This window comes from Mauremys mutica, chromosome 3, assembly GCF_020497125.1.
Source record: "Mauremys mutica isolate MM-2020 ecotype Southern chromosome 3, ASM2049712v1, whole genome shotgun sequence".
In the NCBI taxonomy this organism is placed as follows: Eukaryota; Metazoa; Chordata; order Testudines; family Geoemydidae; genus Mauremys; species Mauremys mutica.
Window position 1 is genome coordinate 93,713,070 of NC_059074.1, and position 13,366 is coordinate 93,726,435.

Genomic DNA, 13,366 nt, shown 5'->3' on the forward strand with positions numbered 1-13,366 from the left:
AACTATCCTTGAACTTATTTTTCCTGGCTGTCCCTTATATTCCTTATCCTAAACTAATCATGCCAACAACTTTTCTTATACTAACTTCTTATTTCAAGAGAGAGAAAAATGTTAACCATGATTTTCAATTGCTCCATAGAAGTCATCCATTTATATCAACTAGATGGTACAGTTGCCTAATTACATCCACACCAAGAACCCCATAGCCCTCTCTGCCTCTATCCATTAATCTGAATCTCAAATCTAGATAACCTGTGGTCCAGTCCCAATCAGGGGCAGCTCTAGAAATTCCGCCGCCCCAAGCAGGGCGGCGCGCCGCGCCGCTCGCGCCGTCCTTCCCCGGTTCCGCGGCCGGGGCAGAAGTGCCTGTGGACGGTCCCGCTGCTCCGGTGGAGCATCCGCAGGCATGCCTGTGGGAGCTCCGTCCGAGCTGCGGGACCAGCGCACCCGCCGCAGTCGTGCCTGCGGGAGCTCAAGCGGAGCCGCGGGAAGAGGGGACCCTCCACAGTCATGCCTGCGGCAGGTCCGCTCGTCCCGGGGCTCCGGTGGACCTCCCGCAGGCATGACTGCGGAAGGTCCGCCGGAGCCAAATGCCGCCCTGCCAGGACAATGCCACCCCACGTGCCTGCTTGGCGCGCTGGGGTCTGGAGCCGGCCCTGGTCCCAATTGTGATGAGCTGGCTCACTGGTACTTGGATCTGTTCCCCAAATTCTGACTGTATCAGATAAATATCTCCAGTCTGCAGGGCTATGAGATTGGCTCCCTCAATATTTGTATTCTGAAAAGAAAATGAGGATGCAGTATCTAAATGGCAAAATATGCCTACCTGAATACCTGGTAGATTTATCACATTCGGATTAGAGTGGCCTCCCATTGTCCAGAAATAACAGACAGATAACTAATTCTGGAATTTCCTCATCATCTGATTCTGTGTCTGAACTGAAACCACTGTCTCTATCACTAGAAACATGTCCACCATTAATTTTTTTCCATTAGTACATATTTTATAGGTGAATGAGGTGTTTTCAGAAGCACTGGGGATAGCCCCACTAAATATTCCCAATGTTGAAAAGCTCAAACTAATGCTAATACTACTTTTTCATGAGGAGTAAATGTTCTACTCCATTAAGAATCTTAGAAGCATATGCTACTGGACAAGACCTGTACCATGTTCTCGGCCTAAGACGCACTCATTCCACTGCTAGTCATAACTAATTGAAGTACAAAAGGTTGTCCCACCTTTGGATATGCTAAAGCTGGGGCTAGTACTACTGCCTTCTTCAGATGAGAGAATGCTTCCTGCTGTTCTAATCCCCGTTCATTACCCTTCTTAGTAACTTATACAGTGGGCTAGCTTTTTTTGCATAATTCTCTATAAAATCTCTGGTGAAATTAGTCATGCCTAAGAATGGCCTTAAGGTTGATATATCTATAGGGGCTGGTAACTTTCACAATCATTCCACCCTTTGTTTCTCTGGTGATTGTCCTTCCTGTCCTAATGTCACTCCCAGGTAATTAACTCAGTGCTGGCATATTTGAGCTTTCGCTGGACTAACCTTAAACCCAGTTTCCTTTATTTTTTGTAAAACTTGATCTAATATTTCTAGATTTTCTTCCTTAGTTTTTGTACTAATGAGGATATCATCTACTTACATGATGATGTTATCCTTACTGGACATCTTATCCCACATCTTATTCACATGCATATGACAAACAGCTGGTGAGTTATGAAAACCCTGGGGAGTTCGGGTGAAACAGAACTGTTGTCCCTGCAATGTAAAAGCAAAGTTATACCAGAAGTCTGGATGTACAGGTATGGCAAAGAAGACACTTGCTAGATCCAAGACTGTAAACCACCATGCTCTTCCCATTATGTAACCAATTACTTCAGGATATTTTGCTACCACTGGAGCGGTCATTGGTGTTACTTTATTAAGAGGTCTCAGATTGATGATTAACTTCCAGGTTTTACCCTCTGTTTTTAAAACTCGCCAAATGGCTGGATTATTTATACTTTGTTGTTCTACTATAACTCCCTGATCCAAAAGTCCTTGAATAATCTTCATTAAACTGGGTTCCGCTTCCTTAGGATATTTATATTGTCTTTGTGGTGCAGGATCAGATCCAGTAATTAATACCTCTGCTTCAATTTTTCCACATTGTGCCTTATCAGTAGTCCAGACCTCTTTGTGTTTTTGTGCAATTTTCAAAACTTCTGCGGGCCAATCAGCCATTTTATTTCCTCGACAGCCTTAATAGTGGCTAACCTATATCCTGCTTCAATAACAATTAGTTGATCTAAAGTTTTGATTCTATCAGAAGGTATTTCCCATAATACCTTATTTACAAAATCTACTATTATTCTGAGCCTTTTTAATATATCAACACCTATTATTCCATCACCCATTAAGATTTATTAATCCAAACTGTTCCTTTACTTGTTTTGTTCCTAATTGAAAATAAATTGGAGCACTAAATGGAGCAACTTTGCTTCATTAAATCCCTGTAATTTCCTTTTTATTACAAGGGGTCCAAATAAATTTTTATTCTTGGTACTTACTAAAGAAAATGTGCCACCTCTATCTATTAACATATTCTGTCTGAACGTTCCCGGATTAAATTCCACACATACAGTACATCTCCCCACATTATCCATTTGTAAATGTGCCACTAAATCAGCATGATCTTTTGCTGCTATCACGGAGATGTGGAGCACTTGGTCTCCCTATACCTGATACTTGAGACTTGGTGGAGCCATAGGGTATGTCTACACTACGGGATTATTCCGATTTTACATAAAGCGGTTTTGTAAAACAGATTGTATAAAGTCGAGTGCACGTGGCCACACTAAGCACATTAATTCGGCGGTGTGCGTCCATGTACCGAGGCTAGCGTTGATTTCCGGAGCGTTGCACTGTGGGTAGCTATCCCGTAGCTATCTCATAGTTCCCGCAGTCTCCCCTGCCCATTGGAATTCTGGGTTGAGATCCCAATGCAAAAACAGTGTCGCGGGTGATTCTGGGTAAATGTCATCACTCAATCCTTCTTCCGTGAAAGCAACGGCAGACAATCATTTTGCGCCCTTTTCCCCTGGATTGCCCTGGCAGATGCCATAGCATGGCAACCATGCAGCCCATTTTGCCTTTTGTCACTGTCACCGTATGTGTACTGGATGCTGCTGACAGACGTGGTACTGCACTGCTACACAGCAGCATTCATTTGCCTTTGCAAGGTAGCAGAGACGGTTACCATCCCTATTATACCGTCTGCCATTGTAAATTGGTGATGAGATGATGGTTATCAGTCGTTCTGTACCGTCTGCTGCTGTCATGGGTGCTCCTGGCTGGCCTCGCTGAGGTCGGCCGGGGGCGCATGGACAAAAATGGGAATGACTCCCCGGGTCATTCCCTTCTTTAGGTTTTGTCTAAAAATAGAGTCAGTCCTGCCTAGAATATGGGGCAAGTGTACTAGAGAACCAGAGAGCACAGCCGCTCCATGTCAGAGCCCCAGAGATCCCACAGAAATGATGAGCTGCATGCCATTCTAGGGGGTGCCCCTGCAACAACCCCACCTGTTCTTCCCTCCTCCCCCAACCCTCCTGGGCTACCGTGGCAGTGTCCCCCCATTTGTGTGATGAAGTAATAAAGAATGCAGGAATAAGAAACACTGACTTTTTAGTGAGATAAAATGAGGGGGAGGAAGCCTCCAGCTGCTATGATAGTCCAGGCAGGACATTAAAGGGTTGAGGGGAGAGGAGCCCAGCCTCCTGCTGCTATGATAGTCCAGGCAGTACAGAATCTTTTCTTTAGACGTAAAAGGGGGGGCTGATGGAGCTCTGCCCCCAGTTGCTATGATGAGGATGGTTACCAGCCGTTCTGTACCATCTGCTGGGAATGACCAGGAGTCATTCCCATTTTTACCCAGGTGCTCCTGGCCGACCTCACCGAGGCCAGCCAGGAGCACTCACAGGCTGAAGATGATGACGGATAGCAGTCATATTGTACCATCTGCCACTGGGAAGGGGATGCTGGTGTTCAGCGCTGCAGCACCCCGTCGACCAGCAGCATGCAGTAGACATAGGGTGACACTGAAAAAAGGCAAGAAACGTTTTTTTCCCTTTTCTTTCGGGGGGGGGGGGAAGGATGTAAATTGACGACATATACCCTGAAACACCCGGGAAAATGTTTTTGACCCTTCAGGCATTGGGAGCTCAGCCAAGAATGCAAATGCTTTTCGGAGACTGTGGGATAGCTGGAGTCCTCAGTACCCCCTCCCTCCCTCCGTCCATGAGCGTCCATTGGATTCTTTGGCTTGCCATTACGCTTGTCACACAGCTTGTGGCCTCTGTCTATCATAGCCTGGAGATTTTTTCAAATGCTTTGGCATTTCGTCTTCTGTAACGGAGCTCTGATAGAACAGATTTGTCTCCCCATACAGCGATCAGATCCAGTATCTCCTGTACGGTCCATGCTAGAGCTCTTTTTGGATTTGGGACTGCATCGCCACCCATGCTGATCAGAGCTCCACGCTGGGCAAACAGGAAATGAAATTCAAAAGTTCACGGGGCTTTTCCTGTCTACCTGGCCAGTGCATCTGAGTTCAGATTGCTTTCCAGAGCGGTCACATTGGTGTACTGTGGGATACCGCCTGGAGGCCAATACCGTCGATTTGCGGCCACACTAACCCTCATCCGACATGGCAATACCGATTTCAGCGCTACTCCTCTTGTCGGGGAGGAGTACAGAAATTGGTTTAAAGAGCCCTTTATATCCATATAAAGGGCCTCGTTGTGTGGACGGGTGCAGGGTTAAATCGGTTTAACGCTGCTAAATTTGGTTTAAACGCGTAGTGTAGACCAGGCCATATGCACAGTCCTTTCACGATTAGCTAACCTCTGAAGTAATTCTTCTGTAGATAACCCATTAATTTGCTCATTAGGTTCACACTGTAATAATTTTCTCCAAAGCCAATTTCTTCCTGGATCACTTGTCCTTTGTTCATAAGGAACTATTCTTCTATTTTTATTTTCTCCTCTATTTACTTCCCTTTTATTTTGCTGGTTTCCCTTGGATCATTATTGGAGAAGGTTATCACTGATAATCTTTCAGATTTTCCTCTTGGGGGTGGCATCATTTCCCTTTGTATTTCATTCAATCTTTTTGCTTTTTCTTCTGTATGGTGTAAAGGAGTTTGAGCAGGATCATCAGAAATCAGTGCCATTCTAATTGTTGGATCAAATCCCAGCATTAATGCCCTTTTAAATTGAAAGGGAATCATATAATACTGGAAAGCCTAATAGGATGATTCCAGAGGGCCTATATAATAATCTCTTCCTAGCTATATATGGTTCTGGCCTTTCCCTTGATCATGGTTTCTCCCTGTGGAACCACAGAACTGGATCTTCACTAGGGAAGAAAATTTTTTAAATTTCCCTTTGTATTATAGCTGCTTCTCTTTTTCCTCCACCCTGTATATCATAAGGAAGTCCAGAAAATTCATCTGGACTCATACATTCCTTTATTAAAGCTGAGGGATCACTCCTTGTTAACCCAAGCATCCCTGATGTCTTGGCTAAGCAACCTACCACTGTATTCCCATTTAAGAGTCCCATAGATGTTCCCAAAGACCTATCCTGTTCAGGGGTATTTGGTCTTTCTTCTAGTCTTTCTTCTCGACTTCCTCAGTTTCCTTTCACAGTGGTTTTAGTTACTGTGGCAGTAATAATTGGCGCTAAGTGAGGTGGCCTCCGCAATTCTTCCAGCTCCTCATTTAATGGTTTGTAGAGTTCCAGAAAGCTCTCTTTAGAGTAATCTTCAGAACCAGGAAGACCTAAGTTCTCTTCATCCAATTCCACCTCTTCATTATTTCCAGCTTTTATGGCAGCTATTATTCCTTTGCTTGCTCTTAATTCCTCCTTTAATGCACAGTTCTGTCTTTTACAAACTGCATGATTTCTTTCTTTCTTTTCTTCTCTGTCTGAGAGTACCACTCTCATTGCAGCCAACCAATTCAGGGATGCCAATTTGTTAGCTCTCAAATTGGTGTGGGACACTAAAACTAGCTCCAGGATTCAAACAGTGCCTCGAGCCCACCCTTTCGGGGCACCAATTTGGTACCCCAGAATATGAACCTCAAGCATTCCAATAGTGGTTTGCCTAAGACTATGCAATTTGCTTTATCCAAAGGGGTGATACGGTAGTGGTCCACCCTAGAAGAATTTCCAAGGTGTTGCCAGGGGACTTGTCTCCATCCCACAGAGGGCTCCCCAGAGCAAGCTAATCTTGCTAACCCTTCAAAGGACCTCGATACAGCCTTCTGCTCAAGGATGACACACAAGCAGTAATTCTTCAAAAACAAAATAATATTTATTTAAAAGAAATCTGCTACTCCACATGAACAAACCACTCAACCATCTCTACCACAACTGCTTTGTTATAGCCTTCATGAAGTTGGATTACACTATGCTTACGTTATAAGGATACATTTGTCATTCCAAGTAGTGACAATGAAAAGATATCCCATAAAACTGACGATAAACATGACATCTCTTTTCATAAGGAAGCTAATGGCTGAAAATGTGGTCTACTTAAGAATTGTGTGGACTGCTGAAATTGCCTGCTATTTAAAGAGGGCAACTGCATGATATAGCTTGAAATCAATGTCCATTTCTTTAGCATAAAATTTGTGCAGTGGAAAGGAAATGATTTTTTAAATAATAGATCTTAAACACTCTTTTCCATGGTATTACCTTGTATACCAGATGTGTTTCAATCTTAGTTGAAATAGCATCAAGATGACCTTGTTAGTGTTTGTTTCAGGAAGACTGTAAAATTTTACTTTCTTTTTTCTGACACCTGTTGACTAAACAAACAATCAATAGTAACATTGCCATTCACTGATTTTGTTGGATCTGGGTATTGTGGCACTAAAATGTAACATGAAAATACCTAGACACATACGTGGGTGAGTTAAACACAGAATGGCTTCTTAGACACCAACTTCATTGCAAATATCAGTTTTAATTTCTCCTCTGTATTTTTTAAAGATTTGTTTAATGTGGAGAAGGAAATGGGTTCTAGTAGAGCATTTCATTTTTCTTTAGACCAGTTGTTTAAGAAGGCACAAAGGATTTAGAAACAGTGTGTGGTTAAACTGGGGTTGTTGCTACGGTTGCCAACCCTCCAGGATTGGCTTGGCGTCTCCAGGAATTAATTAATCTTTAATTAACTATTATGTCATGCTAAGAAACCTCTAGGAATATGTCCAACCAAAATTGGCAACCTTAGTTGTTGCTTCTTTATGATGAAGTCAGAGTAAAAGCTGTTCAGCCTCTCCTTGAGATTCATTTCCAGTTTGACTTAAATAGCTCCATAATTAAAGGTCTGAAGTTTAGAAGCTGCTATTTGGCTAGGAAATAGATCTCCTTGAGAGATGCATTACTTTGTTCTGGAGAAAACTGGCTTCAATATAATCAAGGTATGCATGTTTTAAAACATGTTTGCCTCTCGCACTGAGGTTGCCTCTCCGGGGGAGGGAACTCCAGTTTCTAGGAAAAGGCAGGTGTTAGTAATGGGAGATTCGATTATTAGAAATGTAGATAGCTGGGTCTGTGATGACTGGGAGAACCGTATGGTGACTTGCCTGCCTGGTGCGAAGGTTGCGGATCTCTCGAGGCATCTAGATAGACTTATGTGTAGTGCTGGGGAGGAGCCGGTGGTCGTGGTACATGTAGGTACCAATGATATAGGTAAGGGTAGGAGAGATGTCCTGGAAGCCAAATTTAGGCTGCTAGGGAAGAGACTGAAATCCAGGACCTCTATGGTGGCATTTTCAGAAATGCTCCCAGTTCCACGCGCAGGGCCAGGTAGGCAGGCAGAGCTTCAGAGTCTCAATGCATGGATGAGACGATGGTGTAGAGAGGAGGGGTTCACGTTCATTAGGAACTGGGGAAACTTCTGGGATGGGAGGAGCCTATACAGGAGAGATGGGCTCCACCTAAACCAAAGTGGAACCAGACTGCTGGCACTAAACATTAAAAAGGTTGTAGAGCAGTTTTTAAACTAGGAGATGGGGGAAAGCCGACTGCTGCAGAGGAGCGTGTGGCTCAGACACAGACTTCTCTTAGGGGAGAGTCTGATGATAGAGAATCTCCAGGTTATAGTCAGGAGCAGAGGACTGAAAAGTATAATGTAAGGGCCGGATCAGATGATAAACAGTCACATAAAAAAGAATCTGGCACATCAGAAAAAGGCAGGCTAATAAACAGGGACAAGTTTTTAAAGTGCTTGTACACAAATGCCAGAAGTCTAAATAATAAGATGGTGAACTAGAGTGCCTTGTGATAAAGGAGGATATAGATATAATAGGCATCAGAGAAACCTGGTGGACTGAGAGCAATCAATGGGACACAATCATTCCGGGGTACAAAATATATCGGAAGGACAGAACAGGACATGCAGGGGGAGGAGTGGCACTATATGTGAAAGAAAGTGTAGATTCAAATGAAGTAAAAATCTTAAGCGAATCCACATTTTCCATAGAGTCTCTATGGATAGAAATTTCATGCTCTAGTAAAAATATAACATTAGGGATCTATTATCGACCACCTGACCAGGACAGTAATAGTGATGATGAAATGCTAAGGGAAATTAGAGAGGCTATCAAAATTAAGAACCCAATAATAGTGGGGGATTTCAATTATCCCCATATTGACTGGGAACATTTCACTTCAGGACAAAATGCAGAGATAAAATTTCTCGATACTTTAAATGACTGCTTCATGGAGCAGCTGGTACGGGAACCCACAAGGGGAGAGGCAACTCTACATTTAATCCTGAGTGGAGCGCAGGAGCTGGTCCAAGAGGTAACTATAGCAGGACCGCTTGGAAATAGTGACCATAATACAATAGCATTCAACATCCCTGTGGTGGGAAGAACACCTCAACTGCCCAACACTGTGGCATTTAATTTCAAAAGGGGGAACTATACAAAAATGAGGGGGTTAGTTAGACAAAAGTTAAAAGGTACAGTGACTAAAGTGAAATCCCTGCAAGTTGCATGGGCCCTTTTTAAAGACACCATAATAGAGGCCCAACTTCAATGTATACCCCAAATTAAGAAAAACAGTAAAAGAACTAAAGAGCCACCGTGGCTTAACAACCATGTAAAAGAAGCAGTGAGAGATAAAAAGTCTTCCTTTTAAAAGTGGAAGTCAAATCCTAGTGAGGCAAATAGAAAGGAGCACAAACACTGCCAACTTAAGTGCAAGAGTGTAATAAGAAAAGCCAAAGAGGAGTTTGAAGAACAGCTAGCCAAAAACTCCAAAGGTAATAACAAAATGTTTTTTAAGTACATCAGAAGCAGGAAGCCTGCTAAACAACCAGTGGGGCCCCTTGACGATCGAAATACAAAAGAAGCGCTTAAGGAGGATAAAGTCATTGCGGAGAAACTAAATGGATTCTTTGCTTCAGTCTTCACGGCTGAGGATGTTAGGGAGATTCCCAAACCTGAGCTGGCTTTTGTAGGTGACAAATCTGAGGAACTGTCACAGATTGAAGTGTCACTAGAGGAGGTTTTGGAATTAATTGATAAACTCAACATTAACAAGTCACCGGGACCAGATGCCATTCACCCAAGAGTTCTGAAAGAACTCAAATGTGAAGTTGCGGAACTATTAACTAAGGTTTGTAACCTGTCCTTTAAATCGGCTTCGGTACCCAATGACTGGAAGTTAGCTAATGTAACACCAATATTTAAAAAGGGCTCTAGGGGTGATCCCGGCAATTACAGACCGGTAAGTCTAACGTCGGTATCGGGCAAATTAGCTGAAACAATAGTAAAGAATAAAATTGTCAGACACATAGAAAAACATAAACTCTTGAGCAATAGTCAACATGGTTTCTGTAAAGGGAAATCGTGTCTTACTAATCTATTAGAGTTCTTTGAAGGGGTCAACAAACATGTGGACAAGGGGGATCCGGTGGACATAGTGTACTTAGATTTCCAGAAAGCCTTTGACAAGGTCCCTCACCAAAGGCTCTTACGTAAATTAAGCTGTCATGGGATAAAAGGGAAGGTCCTTTCATGGATTGAGAACTGGTTAAAGGACAGGGAACAAAGGGTAGGAATTAATGGTAAATTCTCAGAATGGAGAGGGGTAACTAGTGGTGTTCCCCAAGGGTCAGTCCTAGGACCAATCCTATTCAATTTATTCATAAATGATCTGGAGAAAGGGGTAAACAGTGAGGTGGCAAAGTTTGCAGATGATACTAAACTGCTCAAGATAGTTAAGACCATAGCAGATTGTGAAGAACTTCAAAAAGATCTCACAAAACTAAGTGATTGGGCAACAAAATGGCAAATGAAATTTAATGTGGATAAATGTAAAGTAATGCACATTGGAAAAAATAACCCCAACTATACATACAACATGATGGGAGCTAATTTAGCTACAACGAGTCAGGAAAAAGATCTTGGCGTCATCGTGGATAGTTCTCTGAAGATGTCCACGCAGTGTGCAGAGGCGGTCAAAAAAGCAAACAGGATGTTAGGAATCATTAAAAAGGGGATAGAGAATAAGACTGAGAATATATTATTGCCCTTATATAAATCCATGGTACGCCCACATCTCGAATACTGTGTACAGATGTGGTCTCCTCACCTCAAAAAAGATATTCTAGCACTAGAAAAGGTTCAGAAAAGGGCAACTAAAATGATTAGGGGTTTAGAGAGGGTCCCATACGAGGAAAGATTAAAGAAGCTAGGACTCTTCAGCTTGGAAAAGAGAAGACTAAGGGGGGACATGATAGAGGTATATAAAATCATGAGTGATGTTGAGAAAGTGGATAAGGAAAAGTTATTTACTTATTCCCATAATACAAGAACTAGGGGTCACCAAATGAAATTAATAGGCAGCAGGTTTAAAACAAATAAAAGGAAGTTCTTCTTCAGACAGCGCACAGTCAACTTGTGGAACTCCTTACCTGAGGAGGTTGTGAAGGCTAGGACTATAACAATGTTTAAAAGGGGACTGGATAAATTCATGGTGGCTAAGTCCATAAATGGCTATTAGCCAGGATGGGTAAGAATGGTGTCCCTAGCCTCTGTTCGTCAGAGGATGGAGATGGATGGCAGGAGAGAGATCACTTGATCATTGCCTGTTAGGTTCACTCCCTCTGGGGCACCTGGCATTGGCCACTGTCGGTAGACAGATACTGGGCTAGATGGACCTTTGGTCTGACTCGATACGGCCTTTCTTATGTTCTTATGTTCTTAACTGAATATTGATTACACTTAGAGGAGAGGTTTTTTGCTTTTGCTAAGCTTATTATGGGTGTGCATGAAGAACAATGTACTAGGCATGCCTATGTTTTCAGCAAATTGGCTGTTTCCTCCAATGTCTTGAAACTAGGCTGGAGAACTTTTTCTGGAAACCTAAGACTCTGTAAAAGGGGGCCTCTTTCCTCTCCCCTTGAAAGTGACCTGTAGCATTTGAGAGACATGGTTGGTGAGGTAATATCTTTTATTGGACCAACTTCTGTTGATGAGAGAGAGTTTTTGAGCTTACAATGACCTGCTCTTCAGGTCTGAAAAGCTACCACTACAGCATGAAAGCACTTAATTCAAATTGTTGTTTCAGAATTTGTTCAACATGGTGCCCTATTAATTCTGACATACACAGCTCCTATATACTTCCAATTGACCGACAGACATTCATGTTATCTCACCCAGTTACAGGTAGAATAGAATTATTCTTTATTAAATAGAAAGCTGAGGCTATTTATTTTGTGACACTAGTTAGCTTGATTTAAGGTACTTCAAGTACTGCATATTTCATCTGAAAACTTGTTTAAGCGAATGTGTTTTTTTTAATTAAAAAACACCCTCACAAAAGTTACTTAGCATAGATAAGTTTCAGAGTAACAGCCGTGTTAGTCTGTATCCGCAAAAAGAACAGGAATACTTTAATAAATTTGTTAGTCTCTAAGATGCCAGAAGTACTCCTGTTCTTTTAGCACAAATAAAATTTCTTCATCAAAGCAGATGGTTCCAGGTTAAAAAAAGAATCTTTTGTAGTCTTATACTAATAGAAGAGAGGCAAGTGTCTTCTTTGTTTTTATAAGGAATAAAAATTCCTTCTCTCTCCTTATGCTGTGTGATGACAACTCCCATTGATGTAGTTACTACAGAATTAGAGTCAACGGAGTAAATGTGTTTTTGTTCCTACTGCACCAGAAAAAAATAAAGCCCGGTTTGCCCTCTAAACTGTTTATATAAACAGAGTGGTGTGAAAAGCCAAGATATGAAAATAAAGAAAACATTCAGTGTTATAGCCCCCATCAGTGCACTGAATTATTCAGTCCCATTGTCCACAAGACCAGAAGTCTGAAACTTGGGATAGTTTTTGTGTGTATAAAATCCCAAGTATTTGACAACAGTAAAAAAGTATAAATCTAACTTGGCATATACCGTCTATGACGTACAATTTCTTAAGACAGTTGCTTGAATGTATTTTTGTGAAGGAGGGTGAGAAAGATGCTTTAGATTCCACCAAACTAAGTTGCACACACAAAAAAATGCATGAGGGTATCAAAATGATATTCTAAGTAGTTAATTTTGATGATTATACAGAGAGTCTGTTATGCTAGTTATGCAAGAATGGCATATCTGTGTCCACAGGTGCAGAAGGAAGTTCACATAAATACTTTACTTTGTCATTTATTGGACCAACTTCTGTTTGTCAGAGAGACAGCCATTGGGCCAATAAATGACATTTACTTTGTCTCTTTATCAGTCCCCATCTACCCTTCTAACTGCAAAAATGTGACTGTACCTTTTTACAACAAACACCAACCATTGCTGATTTATCCAAAAGGAAAACTAAGGCCTCGAGACGCCAGGCCTGGAGATGGTCCATCAGCAGTGACACCACAGCACCAATGTGATGTGTCTTAGTGAAAAGAATGTGTGGACATCTGAGCCCCTAGTGCCAGTGAAATTAGGGTAAAAGAAGGGGGATTAAAATATGCTGTCTGCACCTGAAAGTATAAGTAAAATAGTGTAGCCAAGATTAAGAACCAATCCAGTAGCAATGCTGACTGCAAGATATAAGGAAGGGGTGAGCAATAACTTTTGCAGGGGGGCCACTACACAAATTTTGGTAAGTCGTCACGGGCCACACATTTCTACTATATTAATGGAGATGGTGAAGGTTTCTGGGAGGGAGTCTGAGTGCAGTAGGGAGCTCCAGGATGGTTCAGAGTGTTGGAGTACAGGAGATGGTGAGGGGTCTGGGCTCTGGGATGGAGTTTGGTGCAGGAGGGGGCTCTGGGCTGGGTCACAGAAGGAGGTGCAGGGTTTGGGAGGG